Source organism: Natator depressus, chromosome 2 (assembly GCF_965152275.1).
Source record: "Natator depressus isolate rNatDep1 chromosome 2, rNatDep2.hap1, whole genome shotgun sequence".
In the NCBI taxonomy this organism is placed as follows: domain Eukaryota; kingdom Metazoa; phylum Chordata; order Testudines; family Cheloniidae; genus Natator; species Natator depressus.
In genome coordinates this window covers 219,990,718-220,016,788 of record NC_134235.1, presented here as the reverse complement: position 1 = coordinate 220,016,788, position 26,071 = coordinate 219,990,718, and the positions used below count along the sequence as shown (strand labels likewise).

Here is a 26,071-nt window from a genome sequence, read left to right as displayed (position 1 = left end):
ATCTTGTGTGGATTCAGTTTGAGCCCGCAGCTCTTCAATCATAAGATCTAAAACATATTTCAGTGTTGAAATGCTGCTTGTTATGGCATCAGACTTTCTAACAGCATTGTGGAGACCCGTATGTTTCTGGGCTGTAGGGGATGTTGTAAGAGTAGGTTAAAATAGGTGGATGCCTGTTATATATTTTGTGCGGACCTACTAATTACTTTTTGTCTGTTTGCATTATTACCACAGTATAGGCTTAGCAGGGCTTTCCTCCCTTTGACATATACTCTTTTAGACCACCAATGTCCCCTTTTTCCACCTGCACCTCCTAGGATGTCTTTTGTGCCTGTAATACCTAAATGGAGTTAGACATCTTTTTTTCATAGCGACATCTGGGATGTATCAGCAGGAGTGTTGTAAGCAAGACATGAGAATTCTTCCACTCTACTTCACACTGATAAGGCCTCAACTGGAGTAGTATGTCCAGTTCTGGGTGCCACATTTCAGGAAAGATGTGGACAAATAAGAGAAAGTCTAGAGGAGAGCAACAAAAATTATTAAAGGTGTAGAAAACATGACTTTTGAGGAAAGATTGAAAAAACTGGGTTTGTTTAGTCTGGAGAAGAGAAGACTAAAAGACATGTAACAGTTTCCAAGTACATAAAATATTGTTACAAGGAGGAGGGTGAAAAATTGTTCCCCTTAACCTCTGAGGATAGGGCAAGAAGCAATGGGGCTTAAATTGTAGCAAGGGGAGGTTTAGGTGGATATTAGGAAAAACTTCCTAACTGTCAGGGTTAAGCACTGGAATAAATTGCCTAGGGAGGTTGTAGAATCTCCGTCTGGAGGTTTTTAAGAACAGGTTACACAAACACCTGTCAGGGATGGTCTACGTAATACTTAGTCCTGCCTTGAGTGCAGGGGACTGGACTAGATGAACTACTGAGGTCCCTTCTAGTCCTACAGTTCTGTGATTCCATTATCTGCACAATTTAGGCAACAATTACACTCATTTTCTTACTAATTTATGGAGCACCCAAAGAATATCTCATATTGGCCTTATGTCACTGCAGAATTTAGTCCATTGTTTAAAAGAATCCTCTTTTGAAAGAGGCATTACCCTAGCACTTTTCTGTTTGCAGGTTAAAATATATTTTACTGTTTAGTATTGTTGACATCAATAAATTAGCAAGGAGCTACTGGGAAGTGAGGTAAACTGTAATGTTACTGTATCGCCCACTATAAAACTAGCCTAATGCATATTATAATCTCATATTCATACTGTTAATATTCTTTGTGAAAAATAAATAAATCTTGTTAGCTATGTGTATATGTTACAATATCAGATGCATATCCCCAATAAATTCTAACTGCAGTCTCTACCATTATAAAATTATGTTCAATTCTATTTTTTAAAAACCTGTATTGTTAAGGGGGTGGTTTCCAGGGTAAACAGTGACTATGGAAAACTGACGTGATCAGATTTCATTTCTGGCAATCTGTCCCAGTTATTGCACATGCTCTTCTCCAGCAAAGCTTTTAAGACTTTCTAATGTCAGAAATGAGACCGTCTCAGAGCAGTCTGTTTACATCTTTATTGACAAGCTAAGCCCTACTTTTTTCCTGGAGCTGTGCCCCTGCAGACATGTCTTCAGCCTTGCCTGTTTCAACATGATATATCATCCATCTAAAATAAAGTTAGAATGTGCCCATCTGTGGTGAATACATTTTGTCTGGAAGCTTATGTACAAAATCTCATTTCTGTTGCCTCTAAACAAGAATTTGCACAGAATTCGCAATAGAAGTTCATATGTGAAAGTAAGCTGTTAAAATAATGGGAAGAAGGAAATTTTTCTCATTCTTCAATACCTATATGAACAGAATTAGGTGGTTTCTTTTTCCATACCAAAACAGATACAGTGGGTCAAATACAGCCCTAGAAAAAGAGAGAGCATGGGATTGTATGTATATATGTGTGTGTGTGTGTATATATATATATATAATATGTATGTGTGTATAAATATGTGTGTTGTGGCAAATTGCCAGCACTACTATGATGGGTCTCGCGCTTTCTCTTCTTGGAGGGGGGGGGTTCAGGGCACCCTTTTCTTGCCCCTGAACTGGGGTATTAACTGCCCCACTAGTGTCCTAGAGGAGGGGAGTGGAGAGGGAGGGACCCGGGCCCGATCTCTACTCCGGGTCCCAGCCCAGGGGCCCTAGGGATAGTGGTAAACCACTAGAACTAGCAGTTCCTTCCCCAGTCTACTTCCCTCTCCTGCCCTTCAGCCTATGGGGCTTCCTGCCCGCCCTCTGCACAAACCAGGTGTCCCTTTACCTCGGGTCTTGGTCTTCTTAGCCCACCGCAGCACTTATCCAAACTCTCCTCTGCTTCCCTCCAAACTGCTCTCTGCTCCAACACCAATCCATTCTGTTTCAACTCCTCCAAACTGCTCTTTGCTCCAGTGCCAATCCGCTCTGCTTCAACTCCTCCAAACTGCTTTCTACTCCCACATCAATCCACTCTGCTTCAACTCCTCCAAACTGCTCTCTGCTTCAACTCCTCCTCTTGTCTGATTGAAGCAGGGGGGTTTTATCATGTGACTGGCTTCAGGTGCCTTAATTAATTTATAGCAAACTTTCTTCCCTCTACAGGGAATAAGGCTCCCTTCTACCACGCTCCTGCTGCCCTCTGGTGATGCTGAATCACTGTGTGTGTGTGTGTGTGAGAGAGAGAGATGAGGTTGCTACTCCAGAACAATGTCTTACATATGTACAGAACAGCATCCTTCATTCCAAAGGATCCCAATGCACTTTGCAAATTGATTATTATTATTTATTTGTATTGCAGTAGCACTTGCTACGAATCATGGATCAGACTTCTGTTGCGCTAGGTGCTGTGCAAACACAGAACAAAAGAATGGCCCCTTTCCTAAAGAGTTTACAATCTAAGTATAATACAAGGTGAACACAGCCAACTGGGGAGAAAATGGTAACAAAGGCAAAATTGCCCTAATCCCTAGGCTATAGGGTAGGCTGGATGGGTATAAAAAAAGAGTGACTCTATAGACCAGTAATTAGGGCCCTCGGTTGGGAGGACCGAGACCCAAGTTTATGGCCCTGCTCCAATGACTCTTGGAAAATATCCCTGACATGTGGATGATGGTTTTCAAAAGCCTGAGGTATGTATGTACAAATTGACATGCATACTTTAGAAAATTTGGGTGTAAGTTAGTTTGTTGGCAGCACTGTGATCTCAGGAATGAATCTGGAAATCTTAAAGTTCAGATTCAGGTCTTCTGACACTGACCTGCTCTGTAACCCTGGGAAATGCATTTAACCTGTCTGTGCCTTCAATTCTCCATCTGTAAAATGCAGATGTTAATACTTGCCTACCTTTCCCATAGAGCTCTTGCGAAAATTGAGTAGATTAGGGTCTGTGCAGATGTCTGAAAATATAAAAGAGCTATATAAGTATTATTATTAGGAGCACAGAGGAGTAGAAAGCAACACTGTGAAGGAATAGTAAATGTCTCTCCACATCTCCGGATCTACTTTCTTCCATAGAGCCTGGAGCAGAATTGGAGGTTTTCAGGGTACATAAACTGAGAAGGGGTGAAAGGGATTGAGATGTTTGAGAGATTTTTCTGCCACTAATGAAGCAAAATAAAAAGGAAATGAGAGCAAAGTAGACAGGAATACAGTGCTTTTATGCTTATTCAGAGGTCTGTCTGTGTTTGCAGAGAGCCTGAAACAATTTCCGAGGTTTGAACTATCTTCTTTGTTTCTATGGGCGCGGTCTTAGAAGCTAGTGAAGATCCTAAAATGTACAATATATAAAATATTTCTCTGCTCATCAACCATCTAAAAAGAAGAAATATTTTTAAATAGTTTGTCTCCCTAAAACTACTGAGTTATAACTAAGCAGGGTTGGTTCTGCCATTCAGCTTGATGTGTTACTGATTAATGTTGACTTGTTTTCTTCTTCGAAGAGTGATAGAAAATGGCAAAGAAAAATTATGTAAAATTCCCCAGAATGCACAAATACCCAGAAGTTTGGCTGACTGAGACTGTGTTCTCCTTCTTCTCAGTGATTCCTCCCTTGGCTCCTCTGTGTACCCATTCCTCCCCAGTTACTCTTCCTCAGAAATCTCCTGCTAATCACACCTGAGAAATTAATGCAAGGAACAGAGTTGTTAGCAGGGGCTGGGAAGGGATTCGCAGCATCCCAGAGAGGCACTGTTGTTCTTGGAGTATAGCAGTGCTGTTGCTGCCTGCCTGCTATACAGCTGCCAACAATCCCAAAACAATGGTGAGAAAGCAGTTACCTGGTTTTTTGAAAACCTAGGCTATCTCCCCCAGATACGAATTCCTGACATCTACAGATGTGATCTCCCTGTGGGCTAAATTATGGCATTGCCATGAACCCCAAGCAGGGAATGGCACGTTGTCCCGCTGCTCCTGGGGCGTACTGGACAGACAGCGTACATCCCCTGGAACACCAGCACAGTAAATCATCAAAGACCAACTTGAAGATTGTTCACTAATGAGGGGAAAATAGTAAATATCAAATAATGAGCTCCATATGAGTGCTCCTGGAGAAATTCTGCACCAAAAAATTAAAAATTCTGTGCACGATATTTTAAAATTCTGCAAAATTCTGCATATTTTAATTGTCAAAATAACACAATATAATCACATCAGTTTCAATTATTTTGGTAATTTATTTCAAAATACATGTCAGCAAGTATGTGTGTAACAATACACACAACAAAAAAGATTCAGGAAATGTTTTTTGACAAATAGATTAAGTATATTAATGCAGAACAATACAGAAATGTATTTCCCACACCTTTCAGAAGGAGTGCAAAAGCTTGGAGGAGCTGAGGGAGGGAAGTATTTGCTGAGAAGGAGCCTGGGAGTGAACTTGGAGGGTTGTTGGATGTGGGTGGGAGAAATATGGAACAGGCTGGGGGTTTTTGGGGGGGTGAGAGATTGTTAGGGAGTTGGGGAGCCTCTCTCATGCAGATCCTGACTGACCCCTAGCCTCTCCTGTTCAGTCAGACACATCTGCCCCTGACCCCATGAATCCCTTCACCCTCTCTCCTCCATCCCCATGTGTCCCTGCACCCCCACCCATTCAGCCCTGGCTCAATGCTGTCACTCCACTAGCTCCTATGCCACTTCCCCAGTCTATCCCCCACACTAGCCCTTTTGAACCCCAGTCTATGTGACCCCCCCAGCAGCCTGCTCTGTCTATTCTCCCCATATCCCATGCCTCCTCATCTGACCCTTCTGGCAAGGCACTGTGGGGAAGGCAGTTTCTTTCCCTCCCTTGCCATGGCTGGCTGAGCCTGCTGCCCTCTCTTCTGGTGCCACAGCAGCCCCTGGTAGACAAAAGGTGTAATTGCAGTGCCTTTCGGCAGAATGTATTTTCTGCTGGAAGAAAAAATCTGCAGGGGACATGAATTCTGCATGTGTGCAGTGGCACAGAATTTCACCAGGAGTTATATCAGGGAAAAGTCTTTGTTGCCGATGAGTAGAACTCTGTGATAAAAGCTCTTGACTACAACCAAAAATCATGTTTTAGGAGGGTTCGTGAGAAAGCAAAATATCTTTCTTTCATGTCTAATATTTTTCTTCATTTTTTTTTAATGGGCAGTAAATATGTCAATACCTATAAAACAAAAATTGGTGGTTGCACACAGCTCTGCCATTGCTAGCTTCTGTAATAACCAGACTGGGCCACAAAAAAACACCAGAGCCATTTTTGCCTTTTGGTCAGTAAAAATTATGGCCAGAACTTGTTTCTCCAGTAGAGGGTAAATCAAATGGTAATTGAAAAGGCAAAACATTATCTGTTATCAAATTGTATGATATGTTCTCACATAGTAATTCATATCCTGAGTTCCGATTGATTGGACAAAGACAAAGATGTATTTCTGACCAATTATTGTGTGCCTCCTAGAGCCAGCAGGGACAATTTAATTCAGGATGGTAACGCCATATGCTTTTAAACTATTTAACCTGTATTACCATAATGAGATCCCCCTGGCTTTATAAATCTCCTTGACAATTCACTGGAACAAAACAAAAAGTGGTCTTTATTTGTATTGCTTCTCCACAGGCACATGCATACAAGCAATCCTGAATTTCAATTGCAGGATGCTGAATTCTTTCTTCTATGTCCATTTAAGCCAGCAAGTGACACAAACCCAGCCAATCAGAAAGGCTATATCCTCATTCAGGTCAGCTGTGTGAAACAAAATAAAGCTTACTGGACAACTGTTCCTAGTAGAATGGCAAAAACTGCTAATTGCTAAAAAAGCATGATATCCAAAAACACAAAAATGTTTTGTAAAAATGCTTCTTTCCAATCCAGTAGCTTGTTTTTATGTCTGATGAGAAGTGTATTACAGATCAAGCCAAATATTTTCATTTTCAATTTTTTTCTTCCCCTTGGCATTTACAAATAGTGTAAGATACCCTCTTCAGCACTGCTGTATAGGAACATCATTTTTAAAAGCTTTTCTTTAACTCGAGCTGTGGGGAAGTTATAGTCCAGCAGTGTATGAGTCAGTCTGTTTTGAAAAGTCTTTCTAATTCATCATCACCTTGCTATTCTCTACCCTCTGTGTCCCATCACTGCTAAATCACTCTGGAAAGCTATATACTGTGGTTCTAATTCCTGTTCTGAGCAGCATCAGGAGATAAAACTATAGTAATTATAATGAAGTAGGGTCTATAATGAAGTAAAGGGAATTGCTGGACTGAGTTACTTTACTAGCTAACTTGACTTTGATTCTGTAGTTGTTTATTTAATCAAAAGCTGAAAGCCCCACACAGAATTTTATCCTTCCCAGAATTTCTAAGTTCAATGCAAAACAAAGTCTTTGTAGAAAAAATAACACTGAAGTGTAACATCACCACAATAGATGGAACCATTTTAAAGATACTGGGATTTTTTAGAGTTGGATTCAAATAGTTGTATAAAGCATTTGTGTTGCACCAACTGAAAAGATGGAAGCCTACATACTAAAGATGGGGGTGTTTAAAGTCCTAATTTTTCTTGCATCTCTCACTACCAAATGATGTGTCTAAATGAATGTTGAGGATCATTTTAATTATTTAACTAAAAATACTGGATTTGCATAAATTGTCTTTAGTGAAAAGGCTAATAAGATGCAGTTGTGTTGGCCAGCTGAAAGCAATTTGGGTTTGAGTCCAGTAATAGTACTAACTGGAATTGAAATTGTGGCATTAATTTTGTAAAATGTTAAATTAGTAGTGAGTACGCAAAGAGAACTGCAGGATCCTAGAGGTTTTTGTGGCTTTTTACCATTTTTAGTGCCATAATTTTAGAAGGTTAGTAACATAATGGTTTAATGGGGCTACTCCTACTGTGTTTTAGTTAGCATCAAAGGATAAGGCCATCTCGCTGATGGAAAACACCCTAAATGATATGCACATAGCAATTTGTCCAAGAAAGCCACAGGCATTGGACTATATTCTCATCTTGAAGCTGTTTTGTTCTAATTTGTGTAAAATGGAAGTTATAGACCAAACTCTTCCTTCAAGCCCCCACCATGCATACACCTTGAATCCAATGAGACCAATATGTCCAGCATGCATATGCTCAGAGGATAAAATTCTCATCCTTTATGTAGCAGGTCAGCACTAGGCTATCTTTCAGTCTCACATAGGATTTGTGCTAGCCAACTGCAGATAGAGCAGTGGCCAAGGGGACCTATATACCACAGAAAGGCTTTCCATATCAGCCCTATGTACTCAGTGGTACTTAAGCACATGCTTAAGTGCTTTCTGAATTGTGTCCATAGTTAGTGTATTCTACTCTAACATGGATTTCGTTACTGCTGGTCATATTCAGTACAAGAAACACTGGAGTACACAACTCCCTTGGATTTCGGGGATCAAATCCACATTTGGAGTTGGAAATCCACTGACATGAAAGAATCCACACTTGGTGGGAGCCTCTCACATGGTCTCATTGAGCCATTCAAACACTGGACCTAGTGGGCCAATCAGGTCCATTCATAAAAGGCCAGGAAAGCACATATTCCTCTATGTGTAAGAAATAGACCCTGAACAGAAGCAGCAGTTGAAATAAGATGGTCCAGAGGAGCAGCAAAGTTATTAGATAGGTATTCGTATGATAAGTGGCACATGTTGCAAAAGAGGGCAAAAAATGTTTTATTTTTTTTAGTCCTGAGCTACAGTGGAAGAGATTTTTGGGGAAGAGAAGTTCTAATTAAATACAGTAACATGAAGAGAGCTTCCCAAACTGTGAGCAGGATTTTGAGGCAAGTGCTTAGTACTAGTGCAAGATGCTTCTTTAAAAGGCCCACTGGGGTGGGAAATGGGGCGGGGAAGGGGTTGAGGATGAAGGAAAAGGGGCAGTGAGGAAGACAGAATGAGAGACTGTGGTCACACTTTGGCTTGTTACCTCAGAGCACTTGCCATGACCAGCTTTTGAAATATCCCAGGCTCGGGTCTATACATTCCGTATTGTGATTGTATATTCTGTATTATTCTTTGTTGGAACTTGTTGTTGCATATTTATAGGTGTATTTTTTGAGTTGCATTGTTTCACAGTCAGGTCAGCTACACAGCCGCCGCCAGATTAGGAAGGAAGTATCGCTAATGTTAAAGTTGAACTTGCATCAAGGGAAAATATCATTTTTTTCTACTTTTGTATAGTCTGATGCTTATGTTTAGTTCACTTCTGATAATTTACCCTTAAGCATTTTTAGCTGTAGTTTTAAGTAATTTTCAGTGTATAGGATTCTAAGTTAGCAATCTCAGATAATGCAGTTAATCTCTGAAGATATTGGTGGTATTTTCAATAACACAAATGCTCAGCTAACACTGTTTATCCATCTTTTCATTTCATGTTTTTGTTCTTGAATTTGGGATACAGAAGACAGAATCTTGTGTGCCCCAAGTGCACTGTATTGTATTATTAATATTAGAATAGCAACCGATTCCCACTAGACAGTCTTTGTGGTCCGCTCATGCTCTAAGAAGTGTCTAGGCATAAAAGGCTGTTTGAGTTGAAGTGGGCTGATAGTCTGGGATGACATTTGAATGCAGAGAGGACAATGTCTAAATGACAATGACTGGAAGAGAAGCAAAAGAAGCTCTAAACTATCCTATTCTCTCATGGACGGTCACCTCTCCTTTAGGATTATTTTGTCACATGATTCCTCAGTTAGGCTTTGTCTATGGGGGGAAAAAGTGGAACCACTGAAGGGGAGAAACTTAGGTTCCCAGACAAAGAAGAAGTTTCTAGTGCTGACACATGGCCTGTAACCTATAGAGACAGCAAATCTAATGAAAGCCATTGCCTGTAAGGCATAATTTGCAATGTTCAGAATTAATAAAGCATTTTACTTTTAGTAAAATCATAAAACACAAATCTATTTCAGTAAACTCCTCTGAACAGTATGCACTGGGATGGTTTCTATGAATAAGTGGTTTCAAGAGCTTTGTATCAATATTTCAGTTGCATAGTTTATGGTGGTAGACTATGAAACAAAGAAACTAAAACCCTTCAGGGCCAAATTCTGTCCTTGGATAAGTACATGGAACACCCACTGAAGTTAATGGGAATTGAGTGTGCTCAGCTGTGGGCAGAATTGGGCCCATGAATGCAGTAATATTTTTAAGAGTCAATTGATCAGATTGCATGAGTTTACGCTGCCCCATAATTTACAGTTTAGTCTGACTTTTGTTCCCATAGCTGCATGTCATTAAAATAATCTTAAAGGTCTCAGGGGAAAAAGCAGACAAATTCAGAATAAAATATTAAAATCGCCAATACCTTGGCACAACAAAGGAGGGTAACACTGAAGCAGTGTCATCTGATTCTTCAGAAGTGGAGTTTAAGACTTATAGTTCCATAATTGTGTGGTGGTGTTATAAATGACTAATGATGTTTTAATATAATTTTGACTGCACACATGTCTTGATTTTTTAAATTGTGGATTATCATTTTTATGCAATGGTAGAGAGCTGTTAATTATATACTATAATTGTTGCAAATATATCTGTTGACATAATTGCTATAAACGGGAGGAACAATATCATTAGAATGTGCTGAATATTATTACATATGTTGTAATGGTATAAAGACAACATATAATGTTGTTGTATAATCCCTTAATAAAAGTTTTGCATTCGTTATTACATGAAATATGTACTACTTTACTTAGTACAACACTGTAGCTGCTTAGTTTATGTATTTTCTTCTAAATCTGTTATTTCAGTCTGAACTATCCACCTACTGAACTTGATCTGGAACAAATTTAATGTTAAAAGTTCTATAAGAGCAAAAAAAAAAATCTTAAAATTAAACAGGTCTCCTAATATATTTGAATAATTCAACAGTAGCTAACCTATCACACTGTAAAATGAACTAAACCAAAACAAATCACTCATTGTCATATCTGCTGTGCTTGTTTTCAACCCACAAAACTTCATATAAACTATGTTCAAAGTATATTTGTTGTTTACAGATGTTTGTGCCTAAAAACAGAGGTGTAAATATTGCCAGCATTTAAATTAGGTTTTAAAATACTAATTATGGCTTACATGACCCAAAAAATTCATAATTCCTACGTGCAAATGTTAATATAACAAGTTTACAGCTCCTAATTAATTCTGTAAAGAACGCTATTTGGCAGAGCAGAATTACGAGGGCCACATATTGGTGGTGGCAGAGGAAATACATATATTTTCTATTTATATGATAAAATTTACTTGTGTTCTTTAGAAAATGGCACATCTCAGAGATGTTGTTCTCAAAATGATCTCAGGATGGAAAGAAATCAGTAATTACAGAGCTAGACATTCAATTCTGCCCTAATTTTCCCACCAGTTTTTCAGTGTTTCAGCTGCCTCAGAGACTTAAAGTATTCTCATTAGGTAGCTGCAGAGGCAGCTCGCTTGCCTACTCCCTCATTCTCTTGCTAGCTTTTTCTTTCTTTCTTTCTTTTCCCCTGCCTTGGGAGTGACTGTGAAGATCATTTGTTGGAATGATTGGCAGGTTAGAGGATTCGATCAGATGAGTTCCTCTTAGTGCAGGTCAAAAAGGCTAGTTAGCAGGAGCTGTCGAAAAATGCCAGCAGCATTCGAAATGGGAAATGTCATGACTTCGAGGCAGGGGGTGCCACCTGGAACAGAAAGCCCGCAGCTCATTAGCAAGTTACAGGATGCAAGCTTAACTGGAGGGAGCAGAGGAGGAAAGATAATATCCAATTGGGAAAATTATTGTGAAGTGGAATTGATTTCATGTATAATTTGTTTATCACTAGAGGGGACAAATGCTGTCCTCCTGACATGTGCGGAGGAGTGTGGACTATGAATGAAGCCATTTAGCATAATCTCCAGGTTGAGCTCTGGATTTAAAGAATGCAAACTTCTTTCTTCCTTGCTATGGAAATGATCAGGTCATGTTGTATTAATTAAACCTGACATACTCTCAAATGGTTTATCTGGGCAATTGTAGCAGTTCGGCAGAACCTGGTAGATAGAGAATGCATTTATTATAAACATGGTAGGGTATGGTTTGGGGTTTTTGGACACAAAGATTTATCTTTTTTAAGCTACTGTTGTGAAAAATGTGTCTCAATGGCAGACTGAATTATAACACAGCTCATGTTTATCTTTGGTTAGTCAGACTGGATAAAATCAGAAATACAATTCCAGTTTCACAATATAATTTCATTTCCAGAAAAGACTATATGCCCTTAGAAAGTAAAGATTTTTTTGAAAAATATGGTTTAAAAATGTATGTTTTTTCATTTAAAATTAAATATAAATGAAAAACTGCAAGGTCTCCTGGCTACCTTTGACTTATAGGATGCATATATCGAGTCTCAGCCATACAAAATACTCAGTGTTGTTTGAGACATTCTGTGACTGAAAATTGCAGGCAGAATCTTAGTCCCAGGGAGTTAAATAAACCTTGGCTATTAATGCTACTAGCCATTGATTGTTTCATCATTCTGTATCTGAGTGTATAAGATATATTGCATGACAGGGAAAATTAAATTACATAGGTAACATTTTTGAAAAATGATGGTACATTGAACTAGGAGAAAACATGCCCTAGAGGGTCTCTCACCAAAGAAGATCAGTGTCCCACAGATTGCAGGACATGGTTGTCACCGTACCTCAGTGGATCACAATTGAGAATACAAGTTTCAGGACAAACTGTTGAGAAATAGGGCAGACTCACCCCAAAGCTGGTGGTTGTTCTTCCACAAGATATACCAAACCAGCAACAAAAATAAACTTCGTCTCACCACACTGGCAAAAAAGAAGTCAGAAATGCAGTCTCCTTAGGTATCCCAGATCTTGTTCCAGCACCCAGACATTAGACTTAATGGTGAATGATTATTTAAAACCAATTTCATCAAACAAAGGGTTCTTCTGATCCCAAAGGACCAGCCACATACCTAGGTAAATATATGACTTAGATCTTAACCAACAATCATGCTGTTGCCAGTCCTTTAGTATCTAATATCTAAAGGTTCATTTATAAGAGGAAAAGAGATGAGAGTTAAAACCGGTGAAAGGAATCAAATACAATAATTGCAAAGTTCTTGTATCAGGTTTGAAGCAGTGATGAAATAAATTGCTGGCTTGTTAAGTCTCTGGTTGTTTCCAAATGATTGGAAGGTCCTCAGGCCTTCGGTTAGAATGCGCCCATTAGTATAAGTCCATAGTCTAGAGATTAAAGCAGGAAAGAGGCAAAATGGAGATGTTTTCAGAGCCTTTTATAGTTTCTGCCATATGGCGGGAATGTCATTGTCCCAAACAAAGCTCCCAGCATAATTAGTGGAAAAGTAAAGGCATAAGATGGATTTTAGTATCACATGAGCTGGTCACATGTCCTTGCATGCTTCGATGAGTCATAGCAGGGGCCATTACCCATATTCTGCTTGGAATATCCACAGGAAAGTCCATCAGGTGGGGATAAGCTTCTTCCATGGTCCATTGTGTTCATTAATGGGCCGTCAACTTGAATAATCCATTCAAAATATGCTGGCTAGACTGGATGTAAACTACATTGTGGGGGTTTCCACAGGAGCAAACACATTTGAAATACAGATACAAAGTCAATATTCATAACTTCAGATATGAAGATGATACATGCATACTGATAGGATAATCCTATTCAGCAAATCATAACTTTTCCATTGACACCTCACATGACACACTTTGTACAAGATTTTTTGCAATTGTATAACAGTGGTAGCAACAATGATATACACGGTCATATTTTAATCAGATAACATCACAATAGTCCTCTCTTATTCTGTCAGAATCATAAATATAGGAAAGAGAAACTGTAGTGTACCTGGGATGTCAGAAGGGTGTTTGAAATATGCCTCAATGGAACAGAGTGATTTGGAAAATCTGATTCCCTTTTTGTGAATTACTGTGGAAGACAGAGGACACAGGGAGATACCAATTCCATCTTGATATATGAGTGCATCAGAGAGGCATAAAGGTGCAGAAGATCTCTCCAACTATGCGGCTGTGAGAGGACATACTGTCCCAGATGGATCAAGACAGCATGGGCAGGGAAACCATGAGCTCCATCGGATGAAATCTCCAGAGCAGCTACAGATACTGTTGCTTATTTTATTCCCTTTTTTTATTTTATTTATATAGTGCCAAAAATAGGTACTTGCTGACATTCACAAAGCATGGTAACCTTGATCTCCAGGCGTCTTTTAAAATAGCCTTTAACAGAAGTTCACTTGCCACTGAGGTACCCATCTGACATGTTTCTCTCTCATCATTCCACCACTTGCTCTATTCTTTCTCACCGTTGATCACTTACTACATGGTAAGAAATCAGTAGAAGTGCCACCCAAAGAACACAAAATTCCTTTCTCGTACCAGTCCTTTTCATCTCCAAGAAAAGGCATGCCTGCTGATCTTTTGGGCAAAGAATACTGTTTGATTCTGTATGCGTTGGAAAACAAAACATCTTTCAGGCTCCTCAGTGGTCTATCACATAATAAATATCAGTTGATCCTAATCTGTCAGCCTTTGTGGCTGGGGATATTTCTGTGTGTACATAGTAATATAAAAATTCAGACCTTTCACTAGTGAATTTCATTATGACCTACTTCACAAACCATTGACAGACTCAAACAGCATGTTGAGGGCTGATCTCCTTTCCTTCTAGGTTCATCCAGATGTACTATTTAGTGGCCTTTGTCCAATCAACAGAAGTAACCCATCACATGTAAAGTAACAGCAGACATGATTCCTCTTAGTTCTGCTCTACACTACAGTTAGGTCAACCTAAGGCACCTTACATCAATTATGTCAGTGTACACACTGCAGCCTTGCTCCCATCTATGTAAGTGCAATACTACACCGACATAATAACTCCACCTCCAGGCGAGATGCCGGGCTTATGCCATTGTAGTTAGGGCGACACAGTGTCATGGACACTGCAGGTTACTTACATCGGCTGTTGGTTGTCATTCTTGTCAATTTCACAGTTCTGAGTTGGAGCTGTGAAATTACCAAGAAAGCCTCACAGATCAGGCTGTGACCCTGGTGATCACAGGGTGGGGGGCTCCAGCTAGAACCCGGCTGCCTCCAGGCTCCTAGAGCCCTGCTCCCATCTGGGCTGCTGCTCGGGCTCCCCAGGCCCAGCTCCGCGCTGGGAGCACGGCTGCACCGAGGCTCCCTGCTCCTCACTGGGAGCCTGGCAGGTGCCCTGGCTCCAGGCTCAGAGCTCCCCGCTTGGAGCCCATGCTCCTGGCAGCCCCACATTGCCCCTCTTAAGTCGGTGGAAGCACTCCTGGTGAGGACATGCACCATTCACGGAAGGAAGATAGTGTGGATGTGAACCACCTCAGTAATTACTGCAGTGGCTGTAAGTCGACCTGACATAGGTCGACTTAAGTTTTTAGTATAGACAGTTAGACAAGCAAAGTTGATGGAGAAGACATTTTTTTTTCCACCAAACAAAAAGTTCTGATGGAGAATTTTATAACCAACTTCTTTATGGGGTGAAATCCAGGAAACCTACACATAGATATGATCCATTTCCTCTTCTCATTTGGGAAAGAGCAGATTTTTTTAATGACATTATCTTCACCAGATTATGTTTAGGAAGAGCCACATTTGTTTATTCCTGTTTAAATATCATGGAATTCTGATCTTTATCCAAAATACAGCAATATGTGGGGTGATAAGGACAAAAGGTTAGCAGCTGATGATAATCATGCCTATCTGGCTACAGAATCTAACTGTTACTATTAAGATTTCCAGCAACAAGATGACAATTTTTTTAAAATGAGTTTGCATGGCATTGCAGGAAACACCTACCCACAAACTTACAGTACTGTAAGTATAAAGTTGAGAGAGAGGATTTTCAAAACACATTTACTTAGCCAATTCCCTGTCTTCACATTGAGAAGCTTCAAATATGTATGTTATTCCATCAAAGGATAGTTGTACTTTAAAAGAGAGAGAGAGAGAGAGAGAGAGAAATTAAATCAGGGCAAAGGAGGAAGTATCACATGAGTATCGTAAATACACTATAAAGTGAACATTATGCTCAGTATAAGAGTATAAGGGAATATTATTAAAAACAAAAACACCACCACCCATTAAGATAAGAACATACCTAAAAAGAATGACTCCGTGAATATATTTTTGAAATCCTTGCCCTAATTCCACCCTTACCTCTTTTTTGTTTGTTTATAAACCTCACTTGTTGTATTGTGTCTGAGCTCTAGACTGTAAATTCTTCAGATGACTGGCCCATCTTTTTCTTGTTCTTTAAGTTCCTAGCACACTTTTGGGCACTGTAAAAATAACACACAAAAATAACAGTATGAGTAAATGCAATGCTGTGTTCTGCCAAGAGTTAATTTCTCTGTTTGTTTGTTGTTTACATTTTATTTGGCATAGCTGCTCAAATCGCAGTGAGTAAGCCCCAGAATGGTGGCCTCTCTGCAAAGGTCAGTGATGATTTCTGGGTCCAAATACAAGGAGGAAAAGAGTAGAATATGAGGAACTTCAGCATTTTGGTCATTCTGTTCCTTTTGGAGAAGGCCTAGCAAAGGCTTCAACAGGCAGCTGATAAGTTCCATACTTCTGAAAGATGGCAGAATTCCAGCAGAACATGAAGCATGTGAGGAGGAGGCTGCTGTCAGATCTTCTTACTTAATTTAAAACAACAACCAGATAAGTGCAGACCTGATGGCCACATTTTGCCTTTTAAGGTAAATAATCCCTATCAACTCCCCAAAATGTTCCACCTTAGCAGGGACATATCTATTCTGCATTTAGAACCAGTTTTTTTCTTGCTTTACTCATGTGAGTAGCCCCACTGAAGTCAATGGAACTAGTTGTGTAAACCAAGCAAGATTTGCTCCTTAGTTTGTATGTTGTTAGGAGTGAGGGGAGTGGGTTGGTTTTTTGCTTTTTTGTTTTGTTTGTCACGGTGGGGATTATAAAGTGTGTGGTGCAGATAGGGGAAGCGCAGGCATTTAAGTTATGCAGATTTAAAATACTCTGAAACTGCATTACTTTGGAAGATTGTAGGTTGGGCAAGTATGTATAAACTGACAAAGGGGAGATGTTTATGAAAACAGAAATCCAATTATCATATCGAAGGAATTGGAAATGTGTATTCATTACTCTCCTGTTCTCCAAATACATTGGTCTGGCTATTCTGTATTAATCACGCTAGCTTCATTCTACTCGTATCATTTTTCTTTGTTTATCCAATTGAACAGCTTAGTCCTGCCATGGAGTCCAGTATCGTATGGCAATCTTTGCCTTTTGAACTGTCTAGATCACAGTTTTACTGCAGCTCCCTATCTCCACCTTCATTCCTTCTCTTTACTCTGAATGTTACCAAGGAGGAGACAAAAAAAAAGAAAAGAAAAAAATAAAACTGCTGTGGAAAAAAAAAAGTTTAAAAGAAAACCTGAATGAATGCTTCACTTGTTGGCTTTTAGCACAATTACCATACCTTAGGAAATATGCAGGGAATAGTTAATTATGACTAAATGAGCTCCTTTTAGAGTCCATGGCAGGCCCCAGGATCCAACTGTCAGTGTTGTGAAAGATATTGAATTGGAAGGCTGGTCTCCCTGTCAGCCAGTAGGATGGTCTGCCTGAGTGAAATAGACAGTGAAAAGATAGCTGGTTTAGAGTAGCCTCAGACAAGGGAACCACGTACAGCATTTGCATACTTTTTCTGCAAAGGGGGTTTAATCCGAAGAAAGGAGGAGATTTCTGTATTGTCAGCCAAGGCTTTGTTCAGGGTGAAGAGTAGAAGGAAATCTGATGAAGGGGCCTTTCTGAAAGCCTCAGTCTCAGCCTTGAGGTTGTTCTAGTAAAGTTATGTACTTGTGGATTGTTTACACACTATTGTCTGTTGAAGATCTTCTAAACTGAAAGGGCTCAAAGTATTCCCCTTTACTAGCACAAAAGCAGGGAATTTGTGTGGTAAAAATGACTTGCTCTGCAAAACTGAACAAGTTCCTTTTATTATGTGCACAAAATACCCCCAAGTTCCTTTTATTATGTGCAAAATTCCCTCATTTTCTTCAACCAAACTCATGTACCACAAAAATGTTTGCAGGCTAGAAAACAAGATAGAACCATACTTGACAAAATTTGAGGTAGCGAGAGAAACAGAAAGGCTTCGAAGTTAAGTGAGTCAGTGTTCTCCCTCCCTTCCTCCTAATATGGTTAATTATTATTATGATATGCGATTTCCTGCCATCTCAAAATTACATTTTAAAATTTAGATATAAACAACTATAGAAACTGCACAACGTCAGGAAGGGGCTCAGTGCCGAGCTACAGAAGAGGCAATACAATAAGGACAGGATCTGAAAATATGCTGGATTTTGTTATAAGACTATGGCTATAGCCTAGAAAGAAACATTTTTATCCAGTATTATATTTTTTGTAATAAAAAATATTACCTAATGTAGACTATGCTAGTTCAGAAATACTTTACAGGGTATGATGCAGTTTGTACTGTATTCAGATACGAAATCAGTGAGCATCTTTAGTTAGCCAAATTTCTGTGCAATTAAGTTTCAAGTGGCCATTATAAAGCAACATAGTATGTTCCACTATGATAGACAGATGAAGATGTTAAGATGATTAAAAGCCAAATCAAAATGTCTTTAAAATACACGTGGAATTTTCTATAATGTAGAAGTAAAGAGTCTTAATCTAATCCCAAGGACCAAGGGTAGGAGCATCCTCTAACAGCAGTTTCCATTGTAGAACAGAATATACAGTTGTTCTGTATGAGTATTTTTGTGTGTGTTTGTTGTGCAACTGTCTCAAGTGATTCAATTATTATTGTTATGACTAAGGAGAAAAAAGATTGAAACTTTTTAATGTGATATAACATATATGTTTATGGACAAATTCTGCTCTCAGATATGTGTTGCAACTGCTTTAGTTTGAATAGGAGCTGTTTTGTGCTTATTCAAGGATAGAATTTGACCCTGGCACATAACTTTTCTATAGCTAATAAATACTTAGAAATTAGCCCAGCTCACTCCTATGTCTATGCTGTTATACACGCTATAGTGTTAGCAAGTCTAACAGGGATGGAGTGTACAGCAGCAGAAGATTTCCTATCCATGGAGTGACAGAGCAACCCTAAAAAAAGGGTGGTGCAGGCCAGTGACCACACATTGGAGGCCAGGATATGCTCTGCATAAAGTTATTTCCTGAGCAGTCTCTGCCAGTTGGACTCCTCAGTAAACCTGAATGTAATTTAGTATTGCTATCTCCTCCTTCCTGCAGAAACCCAGAAGGTGAGGGCAAACATTGGCAAAACCACCTGCTCCTCTGGGGTGATTCAGGGGGATCAGCTGGCACAAACTGGAGCAATTTATACCAGCATGCATCAGCTTGGGTGAACGTAGCTAATAGATGCCTGTAGGTGCTTACATTTTTCTTATCAATGTAACTAGTGCAAATTAGGTATCTAAAGTACAACTTGGTTATTTACCATAGAACATTCACAGCCAGAAAATACAGAATAACTCAATCCATAAAATATTTGTTGACAATGTATAAAGACCTATAGATGAACTTGAAGCCAACCAGTCTGAAGTGCATTTCTCAATTTAAGTATCAAGTGGGTTTTTTTTCCTATTTTTCACTCATAATTTTTCATTGCTTAGTTGGAAATGAAAACATCCTCCACTGCATTCTTACCCAGTCAAGGAAACAAACGTGAATTTTTCATATGCGGGAGATCTTGTATATAACTGTGGTTGTTAAAAACATATATAACACAATGCTCAATACAATGTTAGGGAAATAAAGAAATGCAGTAATAATAAATATAACATATAGAAATGTATTAGTCTTCAGAGAAGGTTTATTTAATCATCCAGTGGAAATATTTTTAATAATAATAATAATAATATGGTCTTTCAGTGATAAAAAGGGCTGCGCAGTTTAATGGGCACTATTCCCTTTTACATCACTGGGAGCTGCATGCACAGATCAAGGATGCATATGCCCCAAAATTAGCTCTAATGTTAAGATGCATAGTTTGTAAAAATAGAAAAGAGATGAAATCCCACATTTATGACCGGTATGTTCATTGATGTGGATGTTTTCTACTTCTCATTCATTTCTTTTTCTTTTGAGGGACATGTGAAATCTCAAATTATAAATCGTGCTTTGCTAGAAGTAGTAAACTCCCCCTCATCCCCTTTTGCATTTTTTCCTGTGAGAAGCGTGTCAGAATTTGGGGGAACTAAATATACTTCTTTGTTGCTGAGCTTGTCAAGCACAGCACTGTGTTCTCTTTCCCACCAGGAAGGTCAGACCGCTGGGGGGCCATTCTATTTTCTGAAATGATCCCAACTGTCTGTCCATGCTGTCTGACAGATTGAAACAGTTGTCTGTGTCACTGTGCTTTCAATGCTTTTTTAAATGCCTCACTTTCCATGAAAGAAAGAGAATATGTGGGCAATGGGAAAAAAATGTAAAACGAACCACATTTTTTCCTAGATTGAAGTTTAAAAAATCATAGATTTTCCTCTTTAAAATGTAAACTCTAATTCTGTGCTAAGATATTTACCAACTGATTTTAGTAAAGTTGCTCTTTAAAACAAAAAGAGAGAGAGAGAGAAGCCACTGTCAACATGTTGTTCTTCTAAAGATCCATTTTAAAGCTAGGGCACTAAGATTGTTAAATATACACTCTCTTTCAGTAACAGAAGTGAAATAGTAGGTTTCCTTTGTTCACTTATATTTCAGTTTAATATATTTTGATCTGAGGTACATATAAAGCCTGAAGAAATTAGTGCTGTTCTGAGCCTTCAATACTCTCCAGATAATTGAACTAATTAAATCTTTACCAACATTAACACAACTCCAGCAATCCTTGGACAGTGGTTAATTATTGCATGAACATGGCAAGCTTAAACTAAACAGATGAAAATAGAGTCCTGTGGAATGGGTATTGAGTTTATTCTTTATTCATCTTTTGATAAGGTTTAATTAAAACTGCCTCTCTCCATTGTGGTGAGAATGAATGTGCTTGTTTTCTTAGTGAAAGCCAAATTATTCACTTCAGCCATGGTTCAACAATCAAAGCCTTTGCAAAGTTTTGGGTTATATTGTCGCTGTGGCGATATAATTGCTGCAATTCTCTATGAAGGCTTTATCTTTTTATTACTTTTACTTTTTAATTTCTTTAGAAAGAACATTATAGCATCCATTTTCTGATGCAGTGTTTTAATGTTTTCCAAGCATTGGTATATATTGAAAACAATGGGTTGGATGTTATAAAACACACTTAAAATAAAAGTTCTTTGTCATAATATTTTATGACAAAATATAAAAACCTTTCTTATAAATTTAAACAAAATCAGCAATCTTTTAAGCTAATAGTGTTGGGTATAATGTAAGTACATAGCAAAACCTATTCCCAGCTACAGTTGAATGAGAATACTAATAAAGGAATAGTCACATCTATTTATAAGAGAGAGGTAGGACTGGTTTGATGACTCATCACACTAGTATACTAGCTAGTTATTCGTTTTAAAGACAAAATTGTTGAAAGAACCAATGCCAGCTCATAAGGTTAGAAACACAGTGTCTCTCCAACTTTGTAAAGTATTTCTGTCATCCACAGCTACCTGAGTCTGACAATGAATTGCAGATTTTAGGATCAGTGCAATACTAGTGCACCCAAACTTTTAAAACAAACCTTTAGGACACCATCATGATAAAATTTTGAATTTTTGAGTACCAAAAATATATTCCAATTGTTGAAAATTAGAAGCATTCAATGTTCAAAGCCCACTAGTGTGCAAGCAGACAAATTGGCTAATCACAGATACAGTCGGTATTTGCATTTTAAGTTGGGAAGGCATTGGAATACTTAGGTGCATACTTTATAAGGTGTGGAAGTGGGCTTCAGCTTTTAAAATATGCAGCTCACAATGCAAACCCAAATTCAGACATTCTAACCGTCTCTCACTATCATTTCATACAATTAAATTAACTTGTTACGCCAAAATTGGTTAGTTCAAAGGGGGCACTGTCATTCATGTCTAATTTTAAATTTTTGCCTGACAGTCTTTTTACTTTTTGTAATAGCTTCTTAGAAACGTATCCTTCCCTACTTGCTTCGTCCTTTTTCATTTGGAAAACTTTCATTGTTCCCTCTCGGATGGGTCAGAAGCCATATGACTTTGTGATGTCTTACATCCATGTTATGATGATCATATTCAAAATTGGCATCAACATTTTCAACACAATTGAGAGAAGAAGGCTTCTTTCATTTTTCTTTGTTTGTTGTTGGGCTTTCCTCCCAGTTTTTGTTTTTTTGAGAGTGAATTTAGTTTATGAAAGAATAGTACTAGAATTGCTGGAGCATTGGCTAAAGCAAGGCACAATGTTGTTTAAAGACTGTGGGTCAAATCATGTTGAGAAGGTCTTAAATGTAGGAGAAGACAGTCTGTGCAGAGTTTATTCACAAGTGTCAGCTTTAGAGTAATGCTAAGTGGTGGCTTTCTCCTCTGCAACATGGGAGATGCTTAGGGGACAGGGTGGAGGAGAATGTTGACACATGGCCAGTGAATCCACAATTATGCAGATCCACTGGATAAACCCCTGTATGTGGGGTAAGGGAGTACTCAGCCACTGCTATAGACTATGGACTGTAGTAGCATCTGCAGAACAGCAGTGCAGATGTTCTGTGCACTGGAAGAAAGGTGGCCATTCCCCATCTGACCTGTGTAGAGATCTCCTGCTCATGAGCCATTTATTCAGACTTTTCGGAATATGGCTTTGGCAAGCTTCCTCCCACAGGTGGGTTAATGCAGCTCAGTCTTGCTGAGGTGGGAGTAGAGTCTGTTGTTAACTTGTGCATTCTCCGGTAGATAGCTGTGTGGCACCCAGAGCACATATATGGTCATGTGTATTTTAATGGTGTCTATTGTATTTTAATTTCTTGCCAAGAGTAGCAGAATTTTTTAGAAACCACAGACCATTCTAAGAATGCTGAGTCAGGTCATATTTGAGACCAAAAACTCCCTGCCAGATGCTTCAAAATAGAGCTTTCCTCTTTTATTACGTATCTTTTTGTTTGGTACAAAGAAAACATATTTAACAGAGCAATTATTTTATCTGATCAACTTTCCATTGCATTTTGCCTTTCAAAGCACTGGAAGTTAATTACTCTAACAAATTACTATCAATGCTAATTAATTATTTGAAGGGCTTTATTGTATTTTTGTATGAGAGTTCCACTCTACTAAATTTCTGTGTTTTCATTGCAAGTAGAAATTTTCCAGCATTTAGAACAATGAGTCATTCTTGGAACTTCTGTCATAGTCTCCTAAACCCTTTTCATATGAGGCTTTCTTATTTGAATGAGAATCCTCACCTATTCAGTTACGTTAAAATTATTTTTATTGCGTAATTTATTTTTAAATGGTGATTACAATCTTGAATCAGATAATTGTGAAATATCAAGCATCCAGGAAATTTAATGGAGTTTCTATCTGGAGATACTGAAAGAACTGCTTCCTCAAAAGATCATAATCTAATTTGAGTGGATGCAAAGATTTGAAAATACCCTCTTTAAAAGTGAAGAGAAGATTGTTGCAAGTTAATGAGTTAAACTCTTTGGGGTTTTAGATGATAGGCTATACTGCACTCAAAACTCTGCACATGATTCCTATATAGATCTCAATTCCAAAAGATTCTTATGAATGTGCCTAAAGTTAAGAACATGAGTAATTTTAGTGAAACATTTTTTGTATTTATTATGCATTTTTTTAAGTTGCTGCATTTCTTCACTTAAGTGAATAGTATCTCCCTAAGATACAAAGGGACATACTTGACCATCTACATTTTTGCCTCTCACATATTAATTCAGGTTTAAAGTAATAAATCCTTTCACCAGTTCAAAAGATTTTCACCTGATGGGACTGTTTCATGTTTGTTTGATTCAAATGGTTGTGTAAACAAAGTATAACTATTCTTCTTGCTTCTCCTTGATTTGGCATGCATGTATAGCTTTACAGGAGCAGTATTCTCCATTTAATTCTTAAACACCTAAATTTCATGTCCATAACAGCTGACCTATGTATAATTTACAGAGCCATAGCAAAAATATCTTACTTGTCTGTGTAAACTTGAAAGTGTTAACTTGCCTTCAGCCATAATCCTTACATTCCTGTAAGTAGTCATCTTTATAATGTCAGCTACAAATCAATCCACTTCAGCTAAATCTGATGGGATTTCCCTTCCTACCTAGTAATTGTTCCAGTCTTCCTAGTCATCAGTCATTGTATTTGCTGTATATGTCACCCTAATTATTTAATCTTCTTGTGAAGTTCTTCATCTTCAATTCTAGAGATACCTGGTAAGTCATTCTATTATTTAAAGCTGTTCTAAGGCTTTGTTTAAGGTATTTGTCATATAGATGTAAAATCTTCAGCTTTACCACTTTTTTTTTTAATTTGGAGTTGTCATTAGTTTTGCTTTCTTTAGAAAGTGTTCGATATAATGTACAGACCCAACCTCTGTATTATAATTATTATTTATTTAACATTTGTATTGCGATAGTGGCCGAAGCAGGTTAGGTCCCATTATGTACTGTACGGTTGCTTATTAAACGACAATCCCTGCCACAAAGTGTTTACAATCTCTCAGTCCCTGTTTCCAGCTTGGCAGACTGCCATATTTGTACACATGGAATCAGCCACCTTGTTCAGATAAGTCATGGGATTCTTTCACACAGATTCTGTGACATTCAGATGTTCCAGTCACACAGTCATTTATAGGCATGGGTCTTGAGCAATTACTGAATTGCTGTGTCATGTAAGGAGACATTCTAGCTACCTCAAGCATACGAAATTTTAAAAATAGAAAGTATATTAAAACCATAATGCTCTGGGGGGAAAGATGTTAATACTCTATTGGAGAGTCCCATGAAGGTTTACTTTTAATGTAATTTCACATTATTGTGGTGACTGGAAACATTTTCATATACTGACAAAACTAACAAAAACCTATTGAACTTCCTTTAGCTGTAATTATTTTGAAAACTTCAACAGAAATAAGCAGACAAAAAGCATTTTTTTCATTGTAGGACAGCGTTGCATTTGAGTCCTCAATCCAGTGTGAGGTAGTTTTCCCCGCCCCCCAAGAAACTTATTTTGTTATAATCTACATATTTCATAATGTGGTAAAGATATCTGTCTCTACGTGTTTTTTTTCTTACAGTGGTAAGTAGTAGAAAGTGAGAAGGCGACACTGTTTTCATTTGCACTTTCTGTGTTTTAATTCCCACTTACCTGATGTCGAGCAAGCTCTAGGCAGAGCAAGTGTTAGTTTATCAAATTACCAATATTCAAATAAAAAGACAATTTATATGCCAGTTATTTTATGTAGTATTTGAATAAGAGTTCAGTAGTGCATTACTGTGAGTTCAAAGGGTAAAGCCGAGTTTACAGTGTTGAGCAAGTGAAGCTAACTTAATATGTTGCATAAAGGACCTCATATCTGAAACATGCTGTTCCCCCATTTTCTCTATTTACCCCATGATGCCAGCCTCAACATATCAGTTTTCCAGGTCTCTCATAAATTGTATCCACTCTTGTTTCCCTGCACAGAATATTCTTCCTCTGCTGGTCTGTACTTTCAGAAGTGTTGGAGTCAGTTAAAATGAAAGATCTCACAAAACAGGAATTTGTCTACATTTAACTCTCTTCTTGGTAGAGACGCACTTTGGGGCCTTTTGGAGGCTTAATTTAATTGGCTTTGCTACCACAGTGCTGAATCCTCTACTTCCCCTGTTGGGTAGCCACTCATAAGGGAGTCAAAAGCTAAGCATACCTGACCAAAGGCAAAATATCATCTCTGCTCTTCCTGAAACCAACCTGTAGAGAGATGTTTATGAAAGATTGTGATTTGGAGATGCTCCCTTGTAAGGGACTATGTTGTGAGTGTGGGAATTTGGAGATGTGCTTTGGAGTCAGGGGCTGGGAACATAGCATGGCTGTGTGCAGCAGTTCACCAAAGACATTCTCCAGTTTGTTTTAGTAAAGTTTTGTTCCTTTCTCATTCCCTGTTTGTTATTTAATGAACCCCAACATTGTTACACAACCTTTTCCAGTGAGCTCTGTCCGCCACATGTGAATCTGAAGACAATCGGAAGCCAAAAGGACGAAACTAAAGGAGGAACACCATTAGGGGCAAGCAGATGGGGTTCCCACCTATGCAAACAAATGATAGCTGTGAGAGCTTTATACTATTGCACAGAGGAACAAACGAAGCAGGCAGTGTCCCCCCCCCCCATGTGGACAATGACAATCAAGGTCCCATCATTCTCATCTAGGGGAACACTGGCTGTGGTGAGCAGAGGAGGGCCCCAACCACAGGGATGATGGAAAAGCCAGGTCTCTTTTTCCTTGGGAATGCTGTCAGAGGCAAGCAGGCAAAGTCCTTGCACCTGTGGATGACAGTAATGTCCCAGAGTGCTACTTCAGCTGTATTGGACTTGAACTCCATG

General features: G+C 38.6%; 1 protein-coding gene across 7 annotated transcripts in view; it reads left to right on the top strand.

The window, feature by feature from the left end:
- CDK14 (cyclin dependent kinase 14) overlaps positions 1 to 26,071 on the top strand; it is a 497,609-nt gene that overhangs the window by 421,166 nt on the left and 50,372 nt on the right. The window lies entirely within an intron of this gene.